General features: G+C 31.7%; 2 long non-coding RNA genes across 3 annotated transcripts; both read right to left on the bottom strand.

Moving 5' to 3' along the window:
- Positions 1–68: 68 nt before the first annotated feature.
- Positions 69–2,708, bottom strand: LOC122017763. 2 transcript variants are annotated; one of them, XR_006121450.1, is made up of 7 exons: positions 2,517–2,708; positions 2,323–2,430; positions 2,174–2,243; positions 1,994–2,083; positions 1,801–1,890; positions 710–770; positions 69–278 (listed from the first exon to the last, which is right to left on the bottom strand). It is a non-coding gene; the product is annotated as an uncharacterized LOC122017763 (long non-coding RNA). The 2 variants fall into 2 exon arrangements; XR_006121449.1 differs by having other exon boundaries at positions 2,323–2,708.
- A 672-nt stretch (positions 2,709–3,380) lies between these two features.
- Positions 3,381–4,957, bottom strand: LOC122015092. The gene is made up of 4 exons (XR_006120828.1): positions 4,605–4,957; positions 4,150–4,515; positions 3,941–4,057; positions 3,381–3,854 (listed from the first exon to the last, which is right to left on the bottom strand). It is a non-coding gene; the product is annotated as an uncharacterized LOC122015092 (long non-coding RNA).
- Between the last annotated feature and the right edge of the window lie 370 nt (positions 4,958–5,327).

The raw sequence follows: 5,327 nt of genomic DNA, 5'->3' as shown, positions 1-5,327 counted from the left end.
AATAGAATTCAACTACAACAATAGAATTCACTACAAAGTAGATATTAGTATTTACAGGAGAAGCAAATATCAAATTAAAACCTAGCTATTTCAAAGTAGATAGTGACATTCAAATTTAAAACAAAAGAGCACAAAATAGTTAATTAACCTCAAAGCCAACAATTTGTTTACTTCTACTAGCTACACTCAAAAATGATTGTCAGCTTCAGACTAGGACAACAATTTGTCAACAGTTTGTCTAGGATCTTTGTGAGCTCCGAACAAATTGAACAGTTGTCCTGAAATATAAACAAAAAATTAATCAACAGTTTGAACCAAATAATTACTTCTACTAACTATTGTCTATAAATAAACCAATACTCATTGCTCATAAACGGAGATTGTTGTTTTAACTACATGTCTACTTGTTGCCAGAAACCAGCAATACATCTAGTCTTGTTGGAGAGAAAAAACAAATGCTACATAAATAAGTAGAAATAGTAAAAATCAATTATATTACCAATACAATTGTCAATTTATATTTCCAACCTACTGGATAATCCACTACTTTCATTTAGAGGATGCCCAGTTCAACAGCTTCTAACATCTAGCTAGTTTGCATGCTATTGTCAATTTTTTGATGGAAATAGTTTGCATGCTATTGTCAATTTTTTGATGTTTTCCATTTACTGTTATATATAAATATTATAAATAAACCTTTTATGTTTACCTAAAAAGAATCTGCAGTCCCAATTTGAACAAGCATGCGAGCAGTAGTATTCCACAGATATCTAAAATGTATGAGTCAAAAATCTCACTAACAGCATTAATAGGATATAAATCCGACATTAAAAAAATAAGAGAGGATTGCAATGTACAGCTACTTAGAGAGGATTGCAATGTACAGCTACTTGAAATCCATGCTCCACTATCAACAAATTTATAATTGAAATGTTAACCATCTTAAAGAACAGAAAGTAACTTATTACAGCTATCTAATGTGCTAGAGATTGCTTATGGGAATATAAGGTGAAAGTGAAGTACCATTAAGGAAAAAAGGGCAAGGATAAGCAATGGAAACAATTTCTGAAAAAGGACCTTGATCTGACACTTTTAAGTTAAAACGTTAGAACATGAAGTACAAAAGTATTGATAAAAAAATGCAGTTTAGAAGAGTTAAGCATCATAATATCACTAGAACAAAGATGGAGCAAGCATGTACTAATAAATGCCTACAAACTAAAATAAGATGCTAATCAGAAATTAAAAGTAGGCAATGCCACAGTGAATAAAGCAGACGAGAGGTTTCAAAGTAGGCATACACCCATGATATTGATGTTTTCCAAGATCCACGATCCAAGATTTTGCCACCTCTGACTACCATCTTCAACTTTTGAATGAAGACCAACAATGAAAATGGGTTCATATAATGACATAGGTTCTTTTTTTCCTATGATCCCGTATCACAATTTCCAACTTCAAAAGGCAAAGACTAGATATATGAAATAAGTAATTCAAACAAAATAAGTCATTAGATCTGAAAGAAAAATGATAAACAGATCACTTCCAAATAATGTATGAAATGTATGACTCCTCTTAACTTCGAAGAAAATAAAACTAAAGACAAAACACAACACTCAACGATAAATAGATCACTTCCAATTAATGTATGAAATGTATGACTCCTCTTAACTTCGAAGAAAATAAAACTAAAGACAAAACACAACACTCAATGATAAACAGATCATTATAAAATCACTTAAGCAATTTTGTTCATTTTAGCTAAAACAAGATAATGAACTTGCATAAACTTAAACACACCTACTCATAAATATATATGATCTTGTATATATTCTGCAACTCTGAACGCACCTCATCAATTGCTTCCCGAGAGTACTCTGCTTGTGTGAACTGTGAACACACATATTATGTTAATGAAAAAACAATCAAAACTGACTTTGCAAATTTTAAATAGTTTATTTCAAATAATTTAAAATAAGCAAGATAACATTACTTGATCGTAGTGAATCTCTCTCGATAATTTCAACTTCTTCAATAATTTGTCTCATAAATCTCATCACATAATAACCACATTGTTTAGCATCTTGTTGTTGAGGAGCATATGGTAATTAGAAACAAGTTATTAATGATAAATATACACATTAAAATATATGTTATATATAATTACACATACCTTTACTACTTCCCACATAGCCTTTTTTCTACCTTTCCTTCCTTTGTTTGAATTAAATAATCTTAAGGCCCTTCATACGTTAATGATTTTTTATATCAATTTTTTATTGAGTAAAATACATTCTTAATAAACAAGAAATATGAACTCACATTTCCACCACATATTTCCAATCCTCATCACGAATGTGGTTGCTTAGGGAATCCAACAAATAAATAACTTCATTGTAAGGGTCAATGACGATGAGAATCCAATGGAAACTATGCACAAACACATAATTAGTGCATACAATTCAATAAATTATCGAAAGGTAGCAATTGAAAGTGATGTTTTAATTTTTACTTACCCAATATTACATGGCACCAATACTAGTTGATCTACTAATGCACCACTCAGCCTGCATGCTAAATGACTTGCCCTTTGGTTCAGCCTTTCAAACTTACCTTTTTTGTCGTGTGTAGTGTTTGCCATATGTGGGATATTGTGTGGATTCACAAATCTGAATTTATCTTTCTTATTATCTTTCAACATTTTTTTATAAAGATGTCTGCTGTTGCAAGCACATCATGATAACAGTCACTATCTTAGTATGAGCATAAATTGCTAAATCTAATCACTTACCATATGTAGCCAACTACACAATTGTGAAAGTGGCTCCAAATGATACAAAGGAATGATGTCCTCAAGGTGCAGAAGAAGTTCATAATCATCGTCAAACACATCATTATCTAAACTCACTGATATATATCTGCCATCATCTAAAGCACGCTTACTATAACAATATAACATATGTACGGATCTTGGGACACTTGTTGACAAAGTATGTTTCTTTTTTGGTTGTTCAAAGTTCTTCTTTCGAGGCTTCTAATAATTTCAAATGTAAACAAGTTAGATAGGATGATTAATAAAAAAAGTTAAATTTTAATTTAAAATATAATATAAGAAATACCTCATCTTGCGTCACTATCAAGTGTTTTGGCCAAGCTACATGGGTTCCTACAGCATCACCAATTACTTCAAACTCACTTGGAATTGGATATGGCAAAGGTGTTGATTTTTCCACTGCTTCATCAATGGAGACTCACATACAATTATTGGGAAATGGAACACCATGAAGTTTTTTATCAAGTCCATTGACACTAACAATTGTACCATGTGCAACAATATTTGTGCTAGATTACAATGTCAATGCAACTGGTTTACCCTAAAATACAAAAGTTGCAGGTCACAAAATCTACAGGTCACAATTAATATAACTACAACTAGTGTTATACCTGTAAAGCATTATCTTGACACAAAATCTGTGGGGCATCATCATCGATCTTCATGTCATCTTCAATCATAGGATGCAACTTCACTGAGCAACTGCCTTTGTCATCAATCAAAATGTTGCTTGCACCCTTTTTATACACAATTACTTCAAGGTTTTGTATACGTGCATCTTGTTCTAAAATTTTCTTCCTGGCCTCCATCAGCTCCCTTTTATGCTCAATGATTACTTCTTAGGCAACATCAGCACACTTCCATCTTCTACCAAAATCGAAATATATTGTTGGAGTGATATGACCTCCAATACCCCTCACACGACCATTATATTCTCCAGTCTCAAGTGCTTTGTAAGTATATCCTCTTTGGTACCTTCAATTTTCAGCTTACCCTCCCTCTTTTGTTGTATATAATCATCCTGTCATGCACATTAAAAAGCATTATTATCAAAAAAGTTATCATTTCAATAAAATTGTTGCTTTTATGTATTGTTATTTCGCTTACAATCTGATGTACTTTTTTCATCAAGTCCTTTCCTTTAAAGTCACCTTCTTTGGTGACTCATCCTTTCTTCCACAAAATAGCTCTATTAATGTCATCATCATCACATAATTCTGTTGCCTACAATAAGAAAATTTCAATACCATATGTGAAATAATTTTACGTGAATAAATTGAAGGGTTCATAAGGAACTATGCTAAAAAAATACTTACTATTTCTTCTGCAAATCGTGCATATCCTTTACGTGAAAGTCGATGAGGATATATGTGTTGTTTTCTTCTCTCTTTTTGTTGATAACTTAGTTTCTAGTTATTTCAAACTTGAATATAAATAAATTAATTAAAAATAAATAAATTAAGAATCTTATAATGAAATATTCAGACATGCGACTAATCACAAACGACCTTCACGTATCTCTTGTAATACCATAGCTAGTAGGTGGCTCATCCAACTCCTCTGGTTTATCAAGCTTACTTAAAATGAATGTCTTAGTGAAATGAGTTTTGTATTGACGCCACTTATTATTTACATATTTCAAACAACCTTTCTTCCACTTTGTGTCAACATTGTACGTCAAACTGTAAATCACAAAAGTGGAAATACGTTAAAAAGATTAACACGAACAATAAATGCCATAATAATTGTTAAAACATGCAAATTTACTTACATTAACTTATTCCCATATCAGTTCTTTAACATCACTTGGAACATATTTCCAAGTCTTGTAAGTAATTTTAACCTTTTCTCGAGCAAGCACACCAATATAACTTTGCATTGCAACAGCTGCTTCTCCTATTGGCTTTCCAAGTTTCTTGAATGCAACATCCATTCTAACTCCTTGAACCCATTGCTTAGCTAGCTTATCTAGGTGTGTACGACCTCTAGATATTCTTGTGGTTTGGGTGTTTGTAGAATCCTCTGTGTTACCATCCCAACTCTCGACAGTGGCAGGAGTTGCAATTTTTTCCTTACCCTTACCTTTTTCTCAAGCTTTCTATAGTCTTCCATAGAGTCCACACACCTTCTATTGATCACAGCAATATGATATATAAGCTTTCTAAATACCAAGTGATATAATAGCAACATGATAAACAAAACTCACAGTAACATGAAAAAAGTTCACAGAAAAAGTGAACTGACAACAAAGTGATAAAAACTAACAACAACATGATTAAAAAAACTCACAGCATATCAATTACTGACAGCAAGTGATATTAACTGATAGCAACATGACAACAACGTATTAAATAGATAGCAAAGTGATAAACTAACAGCAAACTGATAAAAAAAGCACCACAACATATCAATATTGTCCACAATATATCAATCTTCAAAGGTAAATAACATATCAATTTAAATTGTTTACAAACTCATCTTGAAAAGCAAAAAG

Source organism: Zingiber officinale, chromosome 8B (assembly GCF_018446385.1).
Source record: "Zingiber officinale cultivar Zhangliang chromosome 8B, Zo_v1.1, whole genome shotgun sequence".
NCBI classification, from domain to species: domain Eukaryota; kingdom Viridiplantae; phylum Streptophyta; class Magnoliopsida; order Zingiberales; family Zingiberaceae; genus Zingiber; species Zingiber officinale.
This window is presented reverse-complemented; position numbering and strand designations above follow the sequence as displayed.